Consider the following 24,635-nt stretch of genomic DNA (forward strand, 5'->3'; position numbering starts at 1 on the left):
GCATAGGCTCGCATAATCACGTTCTAGGATAATCCGACCTTAAGGACCGCCATAATGGACATGTGACGCTGATTCATCGAGCAATCATCAAAATACGCGGCGTTGTAATCCGTATTTCGTCATGATTAAGCTTCTTAATCACCTCTATCTTACTTCGACCATTACTTCATCAGCATAGGCAATCGAGCGCATGATAATCTTTTACCAAGACCTATATATATATTCTGTTCACTCGCTCCTTCACTCGCTATTTGGATAGGGCGTACCTAGACCTAGTTCTGCCGTCAGCCATCAAGCAATACCGCGGCTTTTACTAGGTTAGCCATGTGTTATAAAAGAGCCTTTCCGAAAATTACGAGGAAGAGTTTCCTTGTAGGACAAAAAGCTCACCCAGATGGCGCTGACGTCTTCCTAGAGTATTATGTATATTCTGACCGATGTGTGATCGCCCCGAAGCGAAAACTGAGAATGCCCACTGATGAGTATTTTGCGGAATTTTGCCCCGAAACCGAAGCGTACGAGAGGTAGCCGTCGCATTACCGGTACGAATCTACATTTGGAGAAATGTTGTACTTATTAAAAAACATCGTGTGTCATCGGTTTTACAGAGACGGAAAGACGGCAAGGGAGTAAACCAACGATGCGGGTACAACGCATCAATAAAAGATAATACCCCTGCTTACAGAGATAATTCTACTAATGCATTTGTAAAACCAACAAATTCATGTTTGTATTACTCGTTCATCAGCAGCTTCGGTTTACGAATCCGCACTGTTGTTAATTAATCAATAGAGTCATTTTCTCGTAATGACGGCAACCTGGGTGAGTGCCGGAATCGACTTCAGCTCTCGCCCCCCTCTTCTGTAGGCAAGCAGATTACAGATGCGGTGTTACGTACGTGAGAGTGCGGTGAGTGCTGCAGAAAATTGGTCGTTCCATTAAACTAAGACGTGTATAAGTCGATAACTGCAGCGAGTGATAGCAACGATATTATATTCGCTAATAATAGTAACGGGCGTTAATATCCATTCGTCATGTCAGATCGGCGGCAGGAGGTACGTAAAAATTGACGCGGAAAATCTGATCTCTGACGACTGTATTGGGGTTAATAGTAGCGGGCTAGAGCCATTCTGATTACTAACCTCGATACAGAGACACGGTCTCGACTATTAGTCGTTGAATTATTCGAGCGATGATCGAGATGTGCGAATACGTAATTTTGTGCAACACGACTGGAATTTCTGTATGATATTGTAGAATAAGAATAACCATAGTAATAATATAATAATAATAATAATGATAATATCAACTATTATTATTATTAGAGCACCTATTTGATTGTCAAAGCAGGAAGAAACCATTAGAGCAAAAGGACAAGGATTTATTATCAACAGCCACGCAGGCTTAGGATGGTAGGTTCTAATCATCTTCTAAAAAAGAAACTCGTTACGTTTCCGTGGATTACAAACATGTATCTATAGGGATTTTCTAGAGTTGCTTTATTTATGACTGTTCTCGTTTTGCTCCCTTTTAATATGTTACGCCTTACCATCGCATTGCCCGTCATTATCTATCATACTTCATTCAATGCTGTCTACCGCATTGTATAACAGTGACAGATTAGTTCGCAAAAACGTCATGCGCAAACCCGTCTGCCTCTGTACCGAAACGATAACAACGATAAGTTGTCACGAAGCCGTGACTTCACGTACCTGTTGGTCATTTCGCTCAACGACCTTAACACTTCCTTCAAACCTAGTAAAACCAAATAGGAGACCTTAACCTGTCCAGCTGCTGCCTATAGCATTCCTTTTTAATAACCACACTTAACAGTGTTTGAACTTCAGTTGTACAGGCATTTAATTGTATCACTGCCTCTCGTCGTTCGTAACAATCACAAATGTTCCCCGATACGATATCCCATCCTCACAACTTCAGCTTACTAGCTTCCATAAGTTTGTTTTATCAAACTAGCCTGATAGGGTAGCTTTCAGCTAGAAGTTCGAATGCGTGAAGCAATGAATAGTCTTTATGATACATAGTGGAGGGTATATCTAGCATAGTGGTTTTCATATCCAGTTTCCCATGATTGTACTTTCAGTGAAACCATCATAATAATGAATAGAATTCTAAACATCACATCAGCCGTCGATGTCCGGTGTACAGGATTATTGCAGTGCGAAGACCACCGCGTTCAAAAACCAAGCACAGCACTGACCACCGACGACCATTTACTGGGCCGGCAAAGAGCCGCGGCGGCGTCTCGAAACCCGGATGTTCGAGGGGCACGACGAAACGGCCAGATGGTCATGTTCTCAGTGGTTCTGCCCACGGTCATGAAAAGTCGCTGTACATAGATAAGCGTCTGTAAATGATCAAAGTTTGTGAGTGCATCTAGCAGAAGATCTTCGCCTCGTCGATCGAACTAGTAAAGCCTTTGCAAAGATATACTTACGTAGCCAGTATTACACTGGTAAAATTCGACTGGAACAACCCGCGGAGAGGATAATTTCTGAGAAGAGAATACTTTTGTGATATTAAGCATACGCTGACCTGGTATGGGTGGGCATGGATGAGACTTTTAAAAGTCTCCATTCGGTATGTAATGATGTTCGGGCAAAAACAAGTGTGTGAATTTTACGCTGGTGAGCCGGTATAGCAGGTCCAAACCATACAAAATGGCCATACAGAAAAGCGCACTATATTCTCGCGTATGGATATGCATAATTGAAAAAGTGATCGCGATGCTGTACAAAATATCAAATAGGTTACCGGGCAAAACGTGCACGATAAACCGGATAATTAAAGGGAACCTTGCACGAATATTTCTCGTCTAGACTCACACGCGCGTATATAGGAATTCAGTCAATGGTTATCTATTTTCATGTATTTCACATAAGTTACTGACTCATATATACGCCACTGTCTCATTTACCCGTTTTTCGAAATGGCGCCGGTGATAGACGCTAACGAGATAATATTTCTATAGGTTTAGTTGATTTTATTCTAAACACGCAGCGTGCACTCCTTACAGTCCAAGGAGCAACTGGATCATTGGCTAATAAAGATGTAAGCAACACACTGTGGAGCTTAAGTAGAAATGCCTAAAAAGAACGAAAAAGGACAGTTTTTGACCCGTGCCTAGCGGAACGCCTCTTCGTGATAACGAACTCATTTTGAAAATTGCAATCATTGTCACATGGCAATTACAGAAAGCGCAGATTATTTCGATAGTTAGTGGCTTTGGCCGAACGGCAGAAATCATCTCACAGACCTCGAAGGAAGGAAAAAAAGGAAAATCAGTGTTCTATATCAATGATTGAAGAAAAGCGTTTTGGCTTCATAATAACGGGCCGTGAATGTCCTATGTGTTGAATTGTCTTCAATCTGTGTGGACTATGTTTTTTTCTTGATATAGAATTCCGTTGTTGTTTTTAGTTTTTTTTTTTTTTTTTTTTCTGACTAAAAATAAAAAAAGCTAGATAGTTCTTTTCCCTGTTTTCTTTAACCTGCAATGGCTGTATAATAGACTGTGCGCTTTTGTCGTCAAAGGCTTTCCAGACCGGCACTGTTGGCCGATATATGTTCATACAGATTCATCAGACAGGGGAATTTTAGTTCAGACAGAGGGATGGACCTGAACATTCTATTCTAGCATTGTGTTGATCATAAAGTTTTTTTTTTTTTTTTTTTTTAAAACAATAAAAATCAAATACGGAAATAAAAAGTTAGGAAGTAAAAACGAAACCCAAAGCAGTGAAGCTGGAGGTAAGTACCGGCAAGTTTGATAATGCCACTTTTACATCAGTTCGTCCTATACGTACTACAAACAACTGTTTTTTTTTTTATAGTTAGAAAATCAGTTCATTCCATTTAATCTATACAAATCAAGTATAGTAGTAGCTGTTAACAGTCATATGTTATTATGCCATAAGACATAGAGATATTGAATATTATATATCCGTTGCTATAATATGAGAAAGATATTATTTTCCTCACGGTTATTGGTTCATCTGAATGGTGTGCCCCACACGAAAACAAAATTAATTATAGGATGCGAATATCCACTTGGTCATATTAAGGCCCAAAAAATCGCGCGATCTGCCTTAGAACACGACTTCGCTCCGTGCATAAAGGATATCATACCCTAATATTTTCTATTTTAATCGATTCAGCTAGTAGCAGCAGCAGTTTTTTTTCTTTTTTTTTTTTTTTTATAACAAATAAATAGCTTTTCTTATCATATTAGAGAGGTACTATACTTTGGTAATGTAGGCAGTGCTTGCCTGACCGTCGTTGATTTCTCTCTAGTGGTTCCACCGAATGGACACAAGGCTCACTTTATCTAAACTACAGGGAAATCGTTTTATAAGTTTAACTGTTATTTTATCATTCAACAAACCAGCCGCGCACTACTGGCAGATCAGGATGATTTTCAAGCTCGTTCCTAATCATATCGCTACCCTTTGGCTTTGCTAAATACTAGTGGGCGAATTCATCCGACCCTCACCGGAAACACGTACACCTGGCAATCCTCATCCAGCCTACAATCTGCTCGGGCAATATATTTTCGAACTGGACGATGTTGTGACCGAACTTCCTAGACACAGGAGCCTGTTGTAGGACGAGACCTAACAGAAGAGGGTTCGTTCACTGAACCTTTAAGGATTCTTGAACTACGCAATAGCGGCAGAAATTACCTATAAAATGAGAGACACGTCCTGGACTTGATTTAGGGAGGAAGGCAGCATTATACGCTTAGCGTTTTGCTAAACACGTTAGAATGCTCGTCAAGCGACACCTATTGTCGTGAACGAGTAGAGCTTCGGATAGTGGCCTAGAATGATTTTTATCACTACGGGAGAAAATTAGCACCGTCAATTATAATAAAGTAGTACAAACAACTAGGACAAGTGTATGGTATTGTGACGAATCTTTCGAAGCAGCACCTCTCTATTACCATATCTCTTCATCCTGAAGGCAACGAATCGGAAAACGTCCAATGGATGCTTCAGCTCAATCACTCACGAGGGCAGCGAAATCGGTGATGCGAATAAAAGCTACGAAAATATAGAACACTTTCTGTCCATATACTAAAATAGCTGAATATTGGATCTAGATACATAGCTAGTGACGATGATTGATTTACTTCACACGCCCTAATTCAAGCTATCAGCAAATTGTAATGATGGATTTGTTGCCGGTTGTTAGCCAAGTGGCTGAACACTAAACCTGCGAAAAGAGCTAAGAGAAATTTCGATTTTACCTTATAACACGTTTGAGACGCAACAGATGTCGGTCAGAGGAACTAGAAAAACGTATTGAAAACATGGGTAACGGTATTCACAATACGAAACGTAATGCTGGGACATGATGATCGTATACCGTTAAAGGGCATAAATATATAGCGTCTTTGATTTACTATTTCATAAACTCTGAGCAATGAATCTACCGATTAAGATCATACTATGGATTATGAGTATACTGTTCGCAGCAGTTAAGACAAGTATATTAAGTTATGATATTCTACGGTAGGGATAAGTTCTACGGTTATTAAATAAATCGAACTGGGTTTTAGGCGAATCATAATGGCTAGTAAACGATTTAACGAGATAAAACGAATTTTACAAAGTGAAACAATTAAATCGGGTTTCACGGAAAGTTCTATAGGTTTAACCTGCCACGTCAGAAAATCCTTAGGATTTGTGCTGGCCAGTAAAAGAGAGTCGCTGTTTCAGATTCCGGTATATTCCAAGACAAAGGCTATAAATTTGCAAAACAAGAGATCGTTGCTATAGTGTTGAAGCAAAATTACTCTTTACATATAAAGATAGAGAGTATACTTGTTGTGTAATATATACGACTGGATATTGAGCTTATTTAGTTTACGTTAGATCACAAAAGAAAAAAGAGGAAGAAATTTGCCAGCTTTCGGAGCTCGTTTCAAACGATTAGTATTAACTATGCGTTGTCCGATTAAGTTATAGGCGTAAGAAACACTTCGTGAAGGACTGAGTCTTCAATTTTCGCCATTCAGAAGACACCCTTAGATGAACGAAGAAACCAGAGCCTTGGCAGAGGGATTTGTCTGGAGTTTGCTGACGTTCGTGATACGCAATTTTGTATATGTCAACTCAACGTACTTAAGTTTAAAGGTTATTGCCCCAACCTGTTACAAAAGGCCTCGTCCTGAAGGGTAAAGCATAACAGTTCAGTTGTAGCTAACATGGCCATTAATAATTCCGCCCACTTTTCAACTGTCATCTCACACATACCTCTCTGTATTTTATACACTCGTTACCTGCAAATTGGGCCGGTTCGTATCATAGCGTAAACGAAACATTGTAATTATATAATTTTAATAAGAGTGCTCACTTAGCCGTACGCGAAATTAGTGTAGCTGACAGCTAAGTCGGAGCGGAGCATAACAAAACTAGGTATTTTTTACTTCGTTATATAATGATATCTTAAACTGATATTTATCTTTCATAACTTCAAGTCAATTCTGCAAAGTTTTCCGGTTCAGTTATTCCGTCATAAACATTGTGCTACGGTTACGTTAATTACAATGATGGGGTGATATAGTATATTAATACTTCGTTCGGTCTTAAGGTTGCTGAATTTGAGACGTACGAATCAAAACACCCAAAACCCAGGCTTACAGCTAATTTACAACTTTTTTTTTTTACGTCCAGAAGCATCTTATTTAAATAGGGTAGCAGCTGGCACCCCCCTAAACGAATGCCCAGATATTCTTAATGTGTTATTTTGTAATTATACTTTTTTTTTTTGTACGAGAAGATGTGTCGACGTTTCGTAATATGCTATGAGAAATGCGCTCAATATTGAGCTAAATAAAGAAAATAATCATAATTTTTAATAATAGTTAGCATTGATTACAGTCACAATGTGATAACATCGGTTGAATTCAATTTTTGTCATGAGACAAACGTTCGTTTCGTTCACTTGTATATGCCTATCCGCCATTATCTCCTGCACATCACCCGAAGGTTGAAAAGACCCGAACGGGGCCCAGATCACTCTTTGTGAATGGCCCACAAATTATGTGTCGTCTACGCACCTGTTATTCTCTGAGCGTTTAGTTCCAGACATTAATAAATAAAAACGTATTAGCCAACGGCAGAGCTTGCTACCGCCTTTTTTGTGACCATGGATAGGTTACTAAGGCTAGTTGATATGTTTCTCCGAATACGTAAGACATAAAGAACATTTCAGCGTCTTATGGTTGAATATGCCGATAGGATTCATAATTGATGGCCTATAATAACGTGCCCTATGCAGGTTTAAGCAAAAGCTCAATCTGATCGCCGAAAATGACTATGAGCATCACTGACATTCACATGAAAACATATAAGACGTATAAGAAACGGATCTGGGCAACAACAACGTAGCGGCAGACGTCTTTACGTTTCATAAGAAGAACACCGTTGCTATTGCCAACACCAGAGACGTCCAGATGTCGGTCAGTAGCAAAGACAATAGCAAGAAAGAGCCAATGGAACTTTGAACTAGTCAAGAACCGCAGCTTACCGCCGACTCAATAACCGAGTCTGTAGATGAAACGGGAAATGCAGTAAAATTAACAGACAGTATAGCTAAATAACAGCACTACGTTCGGAGATCAATTTTCCTCTTAAGTGCTCAAATTTACAGGATAACAGACGTATTAGGCTGGCTTTTGAATAAAAACAAATACGTTGCGATTATAAAGTTTAACGTTCCTATCTGGAGTACATCCAGCGACACCTCTAAGGACGAAACTGATCACATCTAGCGATCAAAAGAAACCAATTGGACCTGGATACGGGGCCGAGATTTTATCAGTTAATTAAAACGATAAGGTTAACTGCTACGAAGTAAATAGGCCAATAAACGTGGCCGAACATTGCGATGTAAACTAAGCTGTACGGTCTTTGTCTATATTGCTGCGATTCCTATTAAGGTTCCAAAGCAAGTCACCACTGAATTGAAGCTACATCTCTATTTGAAGAAACAGTATCTTTATGTAGTACTAACCCTGATGAGGTTCGTACACAAACTCATCTAAGACACTGAACACCTACCACATCAAAAAAGACCAACTCGTCGGGTTATTCTGGGAGAATAATGTAATCCATTAGACAACGTAGTTTAGCAAAAAGCCAACGTTAGGATTGCGGGAAAAGAAGATTTTCAGGTGTCGGCTGCCCTCATACATCGGAGTAGCAAAGCCCCCCGTAGCACAAATGCTTTTCGACGTTACCGCTGCCAAAGGACAGCGAATCGTGATTGTATCTTATTTATATTGTCAACAGAATAAGGTAAGATGGCTGCTGTTCACAGCGTATGCGAAGTTCATACGAAACGGAACGAATTTCGGCTTAAGGCACAGTGACAGTCTTGCGGCCTTCCGCAACAATGATCGGCTCCACTTTAAAGGCTCAAGCTTTCCTCATTATTACTATTTTAGTTCATGCAAGAGTATACATCTGCTGTGTCAGGAAAGCTCCGCTATTAGAACAAAAGGATCGGGAAAATTTTTAATGGCACGAAGCTGATCAAGTGTTTAGATCAAAGATAAACAAAGAAGATCCTCCGCTGTTCAATCAGCGATAAATTCTTATATCCGAAAAGCAAACGGTGCACGAGAAACCATTTTAGCAATTGGCAAAACGAAGGTGTGTACCAGAGAGTGTGACGCTGTGCCTACTTTGCACCTTTTATTTTCTCTATTTCACTACCTGATCCGTTTGCAGCATCTGAATATAGGACGGTTTATAAGTGGCTTCTGCGGACAGCCGGCGTTGACTATTTGCCAAAGTAATTTTCGCTTTGTTCTAACCTTCTGAAACAGTTCGGTGATTGCAGTAGACGTATGTGGAAAAAGTAGATCGAAAATATATGCCCCTCGTCGGCCAAGTATCCTAACAACGCTTGAGTATTGTGCCCTCGTGAGTGGGCGACGTCTATTGCTAAATTAAGTTGCTTACTAGAACGAGTACAAACGAGACTATGGATAACATGCGACCCTCAGTTTAATCGTATGCCACATACAAAGTTTAGATCGTACAGATCTCAAACAAACGTTGCAAGCCGCGATAAAACGTCAAGCCTCGTTCATGAATTGTCCCAATGCGTGAACTCTGCTGCATGGTATCTGGACGTCCAATCTCACTGTATAACTTCTAGGGGTCGTGCTATCTAAACGTACTATTTCTAGATCTCTTAGTGGAATCATTATTTTCTCTTGGCCGCCATTACGATGCGTGGACTGTTTCATGGTTTTCTACGTCACAGTGAAATCGTGAAGGGCTCATAACTAAACTTCCTAGCCACATAACATTCTCATGTGGTCTCTTTACCCTAATGGTACTTTTCAGTGAGAGGGATCTGCATAAGTCTGTTGTAGGTCTCGGCAAGATGCTAACCAGGTTTTAATCAGGTTAGCATTTGGCTCGAGCCAGGATTGAACCAGTTAAATCTATTAAATTTTTCGAATTGTACAGCCGATTCAATCACTGTTTCAGACGGCTGACCTATTTCGGTACAAAAAAAAATACCACGTTTACATCCGGTTTCGAATCCAGATCACCGCACATCTAATTTCGACGCTTGAGAAACTCCGTTATTTGACGAAACGCGTACTTATTCGATTTGTTATACGCTTTCTAATTGCTGGCCTCCTACAGGGTTTTCAGCTTACCGAAATTGTTACACCCTGTCTACTACAAGTCCTAGCACAAATAAGCTAGCTCGTCCTTGATGGCGCTTTTTCAAGCATAAAATGGCAGTTGTTTTACCTCTGTTTGCAACGCCTCACTGAGCTATTATAGATACAATAATAAGACGTACTCGAACAGGGACGAGAATGAATATTTTCTCGTAGACAAACGCCGTCTGACCTTGGCGGCTACGGAGCTTGGCAGAGGTCGCGCAAAAAGACACTTCGATTCGGTTAAATGCCATTTCCGCATCGCATTACTGGGAAATAGGCATCTCTTTGTGGCACGCCGTCACGAGTTATGAAATTGATTCAATCTGGCGTCGTTCCAGCGGTTACGGATGTACAGGATCTCTTCGTCTGCTTTACTATGCCCAGGCTAGAGTTCGCATTAGGAGCTCGACAGTGACGTGGGATGTCTGTACGCAACCCTGCGGTAGAAGGCCCTATTCATTAAAAATGACGACACCTAAAGCCGTTCGAAATAGAGTAGCAAAGTATTCTTAGATTTTGGTTGAAAAGATATACGTTTAGGCATTTTATATATTCTGGAGCGCATATGATGCAAGCTGAATTCAGCCAGGTTAAACTGCTATATACAGAGAGGTTATGCATCATAGGATCTTTCCTGGACACTAAGTTTTGAACGCTTCCATGGAACTAGCTTAGGCTTTATTCTCTATGGGAAAAATGAAGACCATCTTCGTACTTTGGGTCGACGTAACATATTTAGATATCATCTATGAAGCTAACTCGCGTGATCTGAATATATATTGATGGAATTTGGTTGCTACACATAATTTTCACGTCAGTCTCCTTTATTTGTTCGAGTATTTGTATCTTCCTTAAACTTTCTAGTTGATAAACACTGTGTTTATATCTATCTGAAATACGGATTCAATCGAAGTAACTAACTTGATACTTGGAAATATTTTTCGGGTGTTTTACGTCCAGTACTGGAGGTGTTAAAACATATTTAAAACGGTTGGCCTCAGTATAAACAGAGGAGTGCCTACCCCCCGATTAGGCCCACACTACCGCGAGCCTTTAAGTCAAAAACGCAAATGTAACGGCGATATGTCAGACTATGTATGTTACTACACAGCTTTAGCAGTGAATAAGGATGGCCTTGAATTATGACTATTACCCTAGTTCAGCGTGAGAACTGCGAGATGGTAGAAATTCTAAAATATCGCATGCCTCTCGTCTGCGTCTACCGTTGCTGTCGCTGCTGTCGCTGTTGCTTATTTGAAATGTGAAATGGCGGTATTTTGTACTTTAGGCTAAATCAGTGCATACATCTTACAAATACACGTTAAAACGATTCAATTACTTGTTAAATTAATGGAAAACTGCCATCGGAAAAGCTACCTACAAATATAAGCACGTTTCGTTAATTTGTCGAGGGAATGATGTAAACATTTGCATCATTGAGCATAAGTGAACGAAATGCAGTAACTTTTGTTCGTCGAAGTTTCTCAGCATCTAACAATATGCGGAGCGGTGCAGAGTAAAAGCGTGGATACCCTGGCCGAATCCAAGGTGCCTTAAAACATAATGCTAAGCTTCGTACCGGCCTTCATTCTGGGTGTCTAATTCAAGCATACGATAGTTTCACCTCATTAGCCGCGGTCTATGTCACATCATAAGAACACAGGTGACTCCACCTCCGCGTAGCGAATGGAGAAAGAACGCTTAAAATAATGCTGACACTATAGCGGTCAATTAGACTGGTAAAACGAACACGCAGACTATAACGAGAACTTTTACACTCCCAGACGAAACAAGCAGTATGTGAGACTTTAAAAGGTAGCCAGTGAACAGAGTTATATAGAATAATACGAGGAACGACCAGCGAGTAAGAGACGGAAAGGCGTGCACCGATGATTGGCGGCCGGCTAATGCGATACGTTATTTGTTAGTTATACTTCGGTACCTTCAAAAAAGAAAGTCCTTCATGTTCTGTGGCTGCAGATTGTATGATGCTTTTCCTTATCACAGTATTACTATAATCATGTATTGTATAAGCTATGCTCAATAATGATGCTAGTGCCTAATCGCACTTCTGTTCGACGACCTGCAGAACCTTCTACTTTTCAGTTGCGTCGAGATGGCGCAACGAACAGCATCTCCCTAGCGGTATATGTTCCTGTTTGTCCTAACATTTATCCTAACGCCAACAAGATTTAAATGTGTACAAAGACGGCCGTGGTGAACCGAAACGAAAAAAAAAGACATGTGCGATTAAGAAGTGTACCAACAGGCAAATGGATAACTCGTTTTTGTGTATAATAAATGCCCAGGGGCAGATTGAGCACGATAACGACATGCCACGTAATAACGCTGAAGTTTTCTCACTACAGCAAGACCAATGCAAAACGGTTGTAGGGCTAACAAATAGTCGGGTACTGGAAACCTTGGCTACGCCTATGGCCATGAATAAGAAAAAGGATGCTCCTTTGCAAAGGTTAGGCGTTTCCCTTAAGTGTACTGCTACTAAACATGGTAAAGTGCGGCAACGTAATATTTTACGGATAGGTGATGTAATAAGGAACATCCGAAAAAGCTTGCTCCTTTATTGACTAATTTGACAGTTTTTCAATGCGAGAAAACTGCATGCAAAACTTCATCTGATCGATGTCGCCGTGTAAACTATGAGAAAACTTATTTCAGGAGATTAGTTAAAAAAAAAAAACTTCAGGATAATAGTGTTAAGTGATGTGACGCTTCTATCTATTTCTATAACCCGTTATGATGTGTATAGTTCGTTGAAGAAACATTGCGTTCGTCTATTTCATTATACCTACTTAATTACTCGTGCATATCCTATTCTAAGTCCATTCTAAAAGGCCTTTACTTTGCCTAGGTTTACGAAGCACGTGTCAGCTATTTCGTGCATACGTGCAGCTACAGCACGACATGTTTCAACACCATCGGCCTAGTCCTATGAGCAATTTTAAAAGTTTCCTTGGACATTTGGAAAAATACTCAATGTATATGTAATACTGTGTGTTTGCCTGCGAACATTTATCCCGCTTCTGGCAAACCTGTATCCGTCTTGAAAAGCTGTACACGCACACTTACGAACGAATACACGGTGAAATAGGCGATTGTCCCAAGGGCGAAAGCAAACGAAATATCGTGACGAAATGGGATTGGGTGATCTTGGATCCTTTTAAAGGCCGGTGGAAGATCATGCTAGCAATAGCAGCCAGGAGGCAAAGCGTCTCTCCTAACGTACTGCGTGGTCAGGCAATTCAGAACGCCGAAACTCAGGTCTTAATCGGAAACTGCATACACTCTAACAACAACGATAGCGGATAAAAATCTTCGAATCAAAACAAAAAAATAATATATATCATGATATATTATTTTTTTTGTTAGATATAACATCACCGAGACATTTTTACAAGCGTAAACTTTTATTTTTTAGGAATTTTTTTGCATTGTTCCGGAAGCAAAGCACCTAAATTGATTGACACGCTATTTATTAAGGTTCAATTTAGAAACTTTCACCAAGGCTGACAGTAAATACAGTATCCAGCTTGGAGCAGGTTTCGCGCTGGTGCTGTGCTTGCTCTTTTACGGAGAAGATTAGAAGACAACGTACGCTTAACGTGCAATTGCTTTTAATGTTAATGAAGTGTGTAAAAAAGGTGTCTAATCCACCCTTGTACAAATGATTGGTCCAATCCGAAAGTACATTTAAGCATATACGAAAATCTTATGGATCGATGGCAAGACAAAAACGATGACTCGACGCTACGCTGAGAGGGGACTAGTTGGCTGTCAAAATGATGCGACTGAAGAAGATTTTGCCTATTTAATCAAGCACGCAAGCGTAAATGGCAGGCAGATCTGTTCACATAGGATTTCGGTGCATCGTCTTATTTTAGCCACTGGTCCTATAGTAAATTATGGGTCAGTTTTAGGTAGATGGCATTAAAGGCTTTAACATATCCAGTTCATTGGGAAAGACAAAAAAAACTACTGATGTACTTGGCACATACCCAGAGTTCAACTAAGTTAATTTAACCGTTTACAGTAACGTTGATCGATGCGATAGCATTTCTCTGATAAACGCGTTTAAAATAGACTGCATCTATCAATTCGGAAACGTACCTACGTATGAATCATCCGTCAACGTGCAAAATCGTTTATGAAGAAAAAAATATGCTTATAAGATTAGATAAAAAAATAATCGTCGAGAGATCTCTTATTAAAATCTTCATTAAAAATAAATTAACGGATCACCTATTTAAACGTTAACGCTTTTCCAATTCCAGAACGCAACTCGCAAACGGCGAATTTCTGTGACTTCAGAGAGTGGGACCCCCCACGCCAGTGGCTTACCGAGCCTGTAAATCCTTCATTGGTGCCCTTATTGCCTGAGGTCAGCTAGAGTTAATGAAGAGTTCGCCTTCAAAAATGTACGTATAAATCTGTTACAAGTAATCTGCAGCCCGAACGTTTTGCTATCACGATGAAGAACATATCCAGCGACAGCGCCAGCGCTAGTTATTTACAATTGCTAGTTAATTTTTAAAAGCTTCGTTGACTTCTTGTAAGGATACGAAGCGAGAATTTTCTAATTAAGCTAAATTTACAGTACAGCGTTACATATTCGTAAGCTGTAGGTACTAACGGGCAAGAACGATTTCTGCCTATCGTAGTCAAGACTTCGATTGATAATGTCTCTGTTACCAGTATTCATCTGCGACACCGCCTACTCTTCATTCGAACTATAAAACATAACATCAAATTTATTTTTTAGAAATCAAGCTTTTGTTTTGTTTTTTTATTTAGCCAAGTATTGCGCCATCGTTTTCTGCGAATAACATCATGCCCTTTGATGCTTTGATAAGGGCAGCATATCTACCCCCTATGTTCTAGATAAGACCGACGTCTTTTCGGCAATTAGTAATGGTTCTTCCGCGCTACTGGGTAATAAATCACCTCTTCACAAGGTTCATCACATGATATTGTATGGAACTCTCTCTGTCTCGTAAACATAGCTAAATTACATCAATATATAGCATCAGGCAAAGTCTAAGCAGTGGAAGAAAACTCATGGGCTGGTCTTCAGTCAATATCAAACTTGTTTTACGTAGTTAGTAGTGCTAATAATAGTAATCTAACTAGCACAGGGAATTGGGAGCCCATAGGAATACACTGGGCAAGCCCAGATTTATCCATATAATTTCACTACCATTCGAATAAGCTCTGTGGTGGTTCAAGGTTATTTTCCAAAAATACTCCTCATCCTGGTTGGCAATTTAATTCAATCTGAAAACGTTTTTAGCGTTTTCCAGCCCTTCTCGGGATGTTGGGATGTCATTCCCCAATATATTCCTCAGGGGACTAATCAATAGATTCTGTGAATAGCAAGCAGCACTCTGTTAAGAACGATTTGTATAGATGTGTTAAATTGGAGACATGGGAATTGGGAAGTATGAGATCGTGCTTGTCTATATTGATTGGCGCTCGATTTTTCATTATCAAGAATTATTTTGACCACTTTGCGTTTACTACTGTGAGTTTGAGGATAATTTGAAGTTCAGAGAATAAAGAAAAAAAAACAACAAACACTTTATACATTTAGAAAACACAACCATCGACGCTGCATGGAGAATCCAGCTAGAGCTATATGATTATGATGATATGCAACAGGATCATTTGAAAATATAGAAATGTGCTTAATTTTTACAGTATTTGGATTTCACTCTCGTTATAAATATACGTATATATCTGGTGACTGATTATATGCCTATACTGACTGTGACGATGAACGACACAGGTCCTTCGTATTGCCTTGACATAACATATTTAAGCCTGGGTGGACTCATGAAGTTCAGCTCAATAGATACCTGTGACTGCGTCGGATACGGAAATGAGAAGGCAACATTTGAGTTCAATTTACATGTTACGCAAAGAATATTATTGAATACTCTAATTTTTTCTAAGTATGGATCAACAAATCCGCTGGCATAATACATAGTAAGCTCCGCTTAGCGCCTGTCGTCTAATTGTCTCTTGTCCTTTACCCGAAAACATCCCCTTCACAATGTTGCAGTCGCGGCAAAGTTCAAATCCGTTTTTGTCAAATATTTTCACTTTTATCGCGAGTTTAGAAACGCATGTTTTCATGCCTTTGGCATATTTGGGTTTTTAAGATAAACAAACACAAAGGAAGCCAATCGGGTCTTCGAATCTCTGCTCATTCAGCTCAAGTATTCCGGCTGTGGTGAGATTCTTTTACGGGGGGCCAAGTTTTCATGAATCTGATAAATGTTATTTCTTTCGTTATATGTGTTATGTTGCAAACCATGTGTCAAGCTGTTAAGGAAGCTTATTTGACGCTTTGGGTGTTGACTTTTCGCAGCAAGTATACGATGTTGAAATTCGAAAAAAAAAAAAACATAGAAACATGGTACAGAGACAGTATTTGCTGTTTTTTTTTCATTTCTTAAACGCGAAAAAAAATATATAATATATATTTTCTGAATTTCCAAAATTTCTCACTCGAAACTGATATGTGTTGGTATAATGACTAGCAGACTCGCAAGGATTCTCTCATTTTTCCGGTCCTTCTTAAAAAAATTACCTCCACAGCGTGAAAGTTGATTTGAGACGTCATATTGTTACCAAACGTCTAGGCGAATAGGGCGGTCGCTTTTAATAGGAAGAGGAATGTTTCCAATCTGTCGGCAAAGAGGAAGTTACGTGACTGCGTAGCTCACGAACTCCGTAGTAGCGGAGTTCAAAGTAACTCCAGAACAGAAAGCTGAATTTTAGGTCCATGGTTGGCCTAAGGAAAAAACACAAAAAGATTAATCTAGAAAAAATAAACCAGAGGGTTTTACGATTGTTTTATATAAACACTTGGATAAACTCATGAGACAACGGGAGGATAGAAAAGTATAATCGAAAACCCTATTCGACGTCCTAAAACACCCACAAATTTGGGCGCAAGCCAACATCGTCGAAAACATGTTTACTACAAAACATGTTCAGCGTACGTTAATAGAAATATGCGCATTTGTAGACACTTCCAATCCTCCGTCCGGGCACAATAGTTCGAAACGTGGTTAGTATCTCTTTCTTTTATAGAAAGTCTGTATTTTATAGAAAAAAAAGTAACTTTATGAACTCAATCATACATAGAATGAATCGAAGTGGTCTATATTGATCTATCAGATTCAACGTTACGTATAATTGAAAATGCTGACTGCATCTGCCGTAGTGTTAAGTATACTCTGTGCGTATTGCAGACGTCACGGGTTCCTGATTCGTTTTACATCTAAATGAGAAGTGTCTCATCTTCTGTATTCCGTTTCGATCACGTCAGTGAAACGCCGACGTAAATTAGACTGTGTTTCCAGGTCATAAACGTGGACACAACTAGTTCCCGTTAATCACTACGGAAGTGGTGAGTTATAAATAACTTCAATCTGAGAGTTATGTATCGTTTCAAAATGCTACTCACCGGCTTCAAAGTTAGCATAAATCCTTACTGCAATGATGACTTTCACAGCTGGGGATCTACATTTGGGCTTACCGAAAGATTTGATACCAGTCGTGATTATTTGTATATATATATATATATATATATAACTTATCCTTCACTTTGCAAGGCATGATATGCCAGACTGGGAAAAGATACGTCATTTTTGGTCATATCTCAACGCTGTTTTTCTCTATTATTTGTAAACAACTTTACTATTTTGTTGTACAACAAAATTGTTTAAAAAAACTCGATATTACGTTAACATTGAGCATATATTAGAAGAAAAGATGCTATTGACGGCGGCAGTGACATATATATAACATGGAAATAACCGTTCAGACTGAATCATTGTAAGCGTGCCTCTTACTGCAACGTATGTTTTAGCCTGATTTTAGATTTAAGACAATGACCGACCAACTGTGAAATAAGAAAATTATAAGGGATCAGCTTGGAAATTTTGATTCTTGGTAAGATTTTTTTAAAATAAAGCGCCACCGTGCCCACTTTTAAACTGGTTTCGCTCAGTGAAAGTCAATATCAGCAAAAATAAGTGTACCAAAATAGAATAAACAAGGCAGACTTTACAAATCCAACGAATGACAATTGCTGAGTTTTTTTTTCCGTGGCCATCGAAGGGCGTACCACGGTAGCGATTTTTAAGCATGTTCCTACTTCGCCAGGCTGTAGCTATGCGATCCTAGAATTTTCTACTGCCTCTAAGGTTCTTTACTTATATAGCGTCTAGATTTAGCGTCGTAGGTCAAATGCAACTAGAAGTTCGAAGTAAAAAACGCTTTATTCAGAACTTTTAAATTTCATTACGGTGATGGATCTTATTGCAAACATTTTCAGGTTAGGAAGGCTGTACCGAAGCAACGTTTATTATAAAATGATCTTAAAATCACCTACTTGAAAAAAACAATCTGTTTTAGGTGCTTTAAACCTGACGAGAAAAAAGTAGAAAGAGTACTGCTGATTTTGGATATTTTGTTTTTGGATATGTGTTTCCTGTAAAGACTCACAAAGGACTTTAGAAATCAGGTTATCTTTTGATGTTGCAAAAAGCAAGGTTTCTATCGGAATAGTAACCAGATGCTTTCTGTGAAGAATAGCCCAAATCCGAATGGACCCGATACCTAGGAGTACACCAGGTTGCGGTCTCTATCAAAAGAGGTACCATGAATAAATAATAAACGTACTACACATGCTTGAATTAATTAATTTTCTCTTTTTTTTATAATAGACAGACAATATTGACTTTTTGGCCTAGCGGGATTCTTCTTCCGTCGACACAATTTTCCGTTGTGTTTCTGAACGCCACAGCATAGAACCGTGGCCTAGGCCAACAAAAATTAACAGAAATGTCAAATTGTCTTTCTTTTTCGTCATTAGTGACAGCTTCAGTTTCAACGTTGATTCATGCTTCGTCGCCGGGAGAGCCGGCAAGAAACTAGTACGGCATCGAGAAAGATTAAAGGGTACCTTTGACAGGCAAATTAAAAAAAAACGGCGATGATTAAACATAGCTTACTTTCGGTTTACATAAGTGAAAACCTAGCTTGAAGAATGCACCTAATTGAATACGTAATTAATAAAATATAAATGCATTGGCATTTGTAACGGAATGTTTTATTTATTATTATTATTATGTAATATTTTTATAATTATTCGGCCAACGCCGATCCGTTCAGCAGCAGTAAATTGCGACTAAAGTGGTCGCCGAGTAACGACGAAACCCAGAAGCGCACAAATATCATGGGTTTTATGGCAGCAAACATCGTGAGCGCCTATGGGGCAACACGAATTTTCTATTAAAACTCATTTATTCTTTAAACTGAGAACAGAGTAGTAAAAGTACGTCTTGGCCGTATGTGGTCCGTCGAGGTAGCCGTCATGCGCCGCCAAGAAGTACAGATATGTTCTAATTATAGACATTAAATTCGTCCCGAACTTCAAGACTGCCAGAGATAAGTTTGCATAATTGAATAGTTTGAACAAAAACAAGTTTTATGATACTCATAACTCTTATCGGCGTACTTTAAACGACGAGTGTCCGTGCTATACAATGCGACTAATGCAAAACGCTACAAGACAATATTGCCTATTTTATCCTATTTATTTATTTACCTTTCTTACTTCACTCTATAGCAAGCTCGATGATCTCACAGATCAAGCCCTAATGTCACCCATAGGGGTGGGTGTTTATCTCTAGAAAAAGAAAAAGCCTTCTCGAGTGGAACTAAAGAAAACGCAGGTTTGTGCTAGAAATATCCATAGCACGGCTTTCTCTCTGGATCCACAAGGTTCGATCATGCAATGCCAGCTAGTAAGGAAGCTCGGATACGGATTGTTCACCGGTCCTCAGACTACTCGTTTTATGAGAACCTATAAGTTCTTTTCATTTTTTTAGATTAGAAATTTAAATATGAATATCGCATTGATTGCATTGACACAGGCTGTATTGTAGGCTCGTACATTGATCGCGCTAGACCGTTTGAAATTCGCCAAAAACAGTCCAAAAGTACTCAATAGGTGTAGAAATTATGTACTCATTACGATTATTGTCGGTATTATTATAAAATAAACTTAATTGAAGTGAATGTTCAGTGATCTACTGGTAACTTCATGTCCTATTTGTGTTCCTATCGAAGTTAATTGTCTTCGTTACAGCGCCTAGCTCATGTAGCCATTGATTTAATAGAAATCACTAGCAGAGTATTACTTGCTTTGTATAAACATGCCTAGCAAAGAGTCGTGCGTGAAATTTTACATATTTCTACTCGGCATTCAATTTAGGCGCTGTTTTCTTTAATCTATAAAGTCAAGATGGACAATGCAATGGGAATTCTAGTTGGAGACTCACGTTGTTGTTGTCGCATTACGAACATTTAAAAAGGCTACTGCACGAACAAGTGCAGCGACGATGTACGTGTACGTGCGTTCGTGCATTCAGACCGCAAATCGGATGCTATTACATGCTCATTGAACAGAGTATGCTGTTCTGCGTAGCTGAAACTATTTCAGGTCGTAAACCTATCCAGTCAGACAACCAGAATCAGCTTAGCAGTGTTTGAAAAAGCGCATTTTTTGGACCGATGGAGCTTCAGGCCAGGAGGAGTATTTCAGTTTTCTACAGGCCAGTTGCAAACGGGCCGTCGGCCTCCGGGCCGCCAAATATCGACACAGAACGGCAAGCGTTAGCGATACAATGATCGCGTTCACCACAAAGCAAAGTAAAAAGCGCCGTTGAAAGAAGGAAGTGCGTTTGAAGTTATGTGTTAGCGACGGCGGCAGTATGAGGGATAGCAGAATAACAGTAGGGAATAGATAGAGGTAATTTGCGATGCGGTCTTAACAGGAACTGTTGTTGCACTAATCTATCATTGACATCTGTGTTAGTTACCTGCGCTAAGTGGAACGAATTTGCTATAGCTTCGCTGACTACAAGCGTTAATGAAAAATGTTAGAAAAAAAAAAAAAATATATATATATATATATATATATATAATCAGCGTTATCTTTCGCATCTCTGATAATAATATTGATTGAAAACTAACGCACATCATCTTTACGAACCTCAGAGTGAACCTGTAAATCGGTACTGAACACACCGATTACGACCTGACGATGGAGTACCTCACCGAAATCAGTCGCTAGCGGTACATGCTAACAGTGGCTATTCTAGAAGTAATGATTAAAATGGTCGCATTTTCCTACGGTGAGCGGATTACAAATTGCAAAGATTGCATTTTCGCTGGAGTTATGAACTATGATCGCTGACAAAAGGCGCAGCAGTGCTACAGGCACGACATGGTAACAGAGTAGGCTTCTATTCCCCATCGCAGCATTAATATTCTTCAGAAATAGGGAAAATTATAGCTAGATAAGGTTTTCGTTGATAAATCAAATTAGAGAAACCTGTAATAGTAAGGTTTGAATTTCGCGTAAACACACCTGCGATCTTTCTATTACGGCTATATTTTTTTAGGTATTTTTATGCCATATGAGTTTGCGGTAAATCCTCTGCTAGAATTTAAAGCAACGTACCGTGGCGCCTTCAACTCTTACCTTTTTCTTTATTTCGTACATGTTATCAGTGACGGCGATTCATGAAAACATCCGACTACGGAGAATTTTCTCTATTTTTTTGAACACTTACTAGCCTGACTGCACACACCGCACCCATGAATCGTTAGTGACTTGACTTGAAACTTAGATTTGGCAAGGGTCCTATTAAGAGCAATCAAAGTCGATATATTATACAGCTACCTTCTATGGTGGAGTACGCTCAGAAATCGCTATTACCAGATTTAAATTCGAACGTAAACTCTTTGATGCTACCACTATGTAATACGAGAGTGTCAAGCTCTGCCAAGCATCGAGGTAAGCAGCAAAAGAACGTCGTTACTAAGAAATAGGTTTACTCAGAGAACGCTTCGTGAAGGTCGCCTTTCTACTGCTTGTTTGGCCACTTTCTAACGACTGGGGGAGAAAAGTATATAATTAATATGCTTCGATCCGCTTGATGATCTCTACCCCCGATAGACGTTTTTTCGTAAACGATAATGCAACAACACACGTACGCTATTTTAGTTGAACTGCTACAACCTGCACAAAATCAGTTGACCTAGGTTGATTTGAACGAATTTGTTCTCAGCCGTTCGCTGTTTTGTCCTATTTAAAATTTATACATGGCCACCTCACCGATTTCAAATGTGTGCACTCGTTATTGGTATCATTTAGTTATTCCACTGCCTGTCCGGCCTGTGCCTTTTGTGTCAATGTGTGCGGGCCTATCTCAACTTGTTAACAGATTACTGCAGTACACGGCCAGACCTAATTCGCGTGTATAAGCTCGCCCTAACCAGCTTCGATAACCGACCGCAAATCTGTAGTAGCAGTACGTAAATCTGAAAAGTTCGCCATTTGTCCTGGCTGCAGTTAATTCGTATTAGTTTTGCTGGTACCTAAGTATTTTTCGTTTCGACCGACTTTTCGATCTGACTCTCAATAGTCACTTTCATTAACGCTGCGATCGGCGGCCGGTAGTAAGTATGGATTAACGACTCCAACCATTACTCTAAGTAAAGGGTACTGTTTTAATGGAAATTCGACAGGTCGCTGATACATCTTGTAGCGTCTGTCTCGTTATTTAGCACAGAGAGATACACGTACGTCTGGCAGAGCCTAGCATAGAAAATTGATTGCACCCCGTAATGGATACACCGCAACGTGACCCTCTCGCTTAAAACGTGTTGGAAAGTATTCTCTCTAAAAATTGTCTCACTGTATCGGAAAGAGCATCTCATGCTCGCAGCATTATAAGCAGCAATAGGAGGGAACTTGATCAATATCTTTCGAAATCTCGTTAACGTGTTAGAGGTAGACGTAGTGATCCTAGAATCGAGTACGCATTAACGAAGTCCAATTGTTCCTCTATAAAATGAATGATCAAAAAGAGTAAAGATTGCCGCGAGCTAATTCAATTTGTACAATTAATAACGTGTCTGCCATGTAAAGTCCTCTAACAAACGGTCACGAAGCGGTCACGGCCCGTGGCTTCGTACCATTTCGCTCAAGACATAACATGGCGGAAAAGATACTATTCGAATTTCACACGATACTAACGTTCAAAGCAATTTGTGACCGGTGAACGCAATCATCCCACGATCTGCCCCTGCTCGTCTCCGTTCAAAGACTGCTTATCACACATTGTAACTTTCTCGTGGAATTTCCACGTGTTGCCTTCTCAATGTGTTTTCTATAACAGTATTATTATTATTATTAACTAGTAAACAAATCAGCAAAGTTATTTTAATGATTATTATAATTAATATTAAGGCGTTAATATTTTCGAGCTTAAAAGTAATTTTTTGAGTATTTTTTTCAAAAATTATTTTTTTCTGCTCGGTCATTATAAGGTAGCGTCCTTTTGTACTGAGGTCTGCAGACTGTGTTTGTCTGTAGCGACTGCGGATGATCCGTACACTAAGCGCACCGTTCAGTACTTTTTTTTCGAAGACTATTTTTAAAATTGAAAAAAAGACTAAAAGAAAAAATTTTGCTGTTTTTTTTTTTCAACCATTTTCAACAGCAGCGCTTTAGTCCGTACGTTGAAATAGAGTAAACTTAACACTACTCGGCTATCCTGAATTCGGGCTTATTATTACTTCGCTACGTTCCTAGACAAACAGTAGCAATCGCACCTACTGATCCATGATACCATGACAGCAACAAAACTATTCTTCACGGGTCTGTTTCTTGTAGTCCATCAACTAAAAAGAACAGCTCTTTTTTAGGTAATTTCATAGTAATTTCGGTTTTTTGAACTTCTACCGTACAACCGGAATAGAATAATTTCTATATAGACGTAGTCTTATTTTTTAACGCGATGATCCGATAAATAGTGTTGAATGTAATTCTAATAATAAATAATATTACTATGAAGTGAGAGAATGAGTTGTTTCACCTAAACAATACCGCAGAGATTTATTCCAGCTCTAGTCACAAATTAATTTCTTGAGTATCTACTCTCATTCGTCAAGTTATTTGTTTTTTCTTGTCCGAAACTTAAAGGTCTGGTTGCGAAGAACTTGTCTAGCCAAATTATAAATCCCTCTTTACAGTTGAATATACTGCTTTGATTTTCATTTGACGATGACCGGAAAAGGCGATGATCTATCAGAGTGAAGATAACTGTAAAATAAACTGGAAACTTATACAGGGCAGTTTTTACATATGTTGCGTGGCCCTGTTATACAGCGAAGCTTGTTGACCGTTTTGTTCTTCTCAACTATTTCCGAGCGTACAAGACCCTGTTAGCCGCACCAAACGTAAATCATCGTCTTGTTGGAATGGAGATCTGGTTTAATTCCGGATTTAGACATATTTTTCGAAACATTCCTCTGAGTTACGTCGACACGGAAATACCGTTTTTCGTCCCCAAAGACAATTCTGTAGAAAAACCTGTCATTCCAGCTGCACGTCGCACGGTACCAAATGTAACATCTAGGAAACCTTGTTTCTTTGTGCGCCACACCCAGTCCACGGCAGAGCCAAACTTACAAAAATTATATACATTCAATATGTTCGCAGCTTATCTTCTTAGGCAATTAATGTTTTTTGTTATCCGAAATCTTCATCGACTTTGGGTGACCGGCTAAGGTAAGGTGCACTTTCCAGGTCTAAGATTGCAACTTTGATATTACCAAACTCTCCAACAATCCTCGTTGTGGAGTCCTTGGCGCACATATCGCAGGCCACTTTTGCAACGTTTGATTTCGATAAAGGACAAAATAGAGTTGGTATTGAGTAGGCGCTTTTTTTTTTAATCTAATACCTTCATTTTAGGCCTGAACTCGACGGAAAATTAGATCTACCTTTTCCAGTTTAATTAAAAGCGATATA

At 39.3% G+C, this 24,635-nt stretch overlaps 1 long non-coding RNA gene across 2 annotated transcripts in view; it reads left to right on the forward strand.

Moving 5' to 3' along the window:
- The first annotated feature begins 265 nt into the window (after positions 1-265).
- Positions 266-24,635, forward strand: part of LOC111249320 (uncharacterized) — a 26,565-nt gene continuing 2,195 nt past the window's right edge. The window contains exons 1-4 of one of the 2 annotated variants that reach the window (XR_015326918.1): positions 266-542; positions 5,988-6,196; positions 14,008-14,151; positions 16,993-17,150. This is a non-coding gene — a long non-coding RNA (uncharacterized LOC111249320). Of the gene's footprint in view, positions 543-5,987; positions 6,197-13,470; positions 13,643-14,007; positions 14,152-16,992; positions 17,151-24,635 lie in introns of those variants that run through there. The other variant, XR_002672872.2, reaches the window with a different exon arrangement.

This window comes from Varroa destructor, unplaced genomic scaffold (genome assembly GCF_002443255.2).
Source record: "Varroa destructor unplaced genomic scaffold, Vdes_3.0 BEIS01000004.1, whole genome shotgun sequence".
NCBI lineage: Eukaryota > Metazoa > Arthropoda > Arachnida > Mesostigmata > Varroidae > Varroa > Varroa destructor.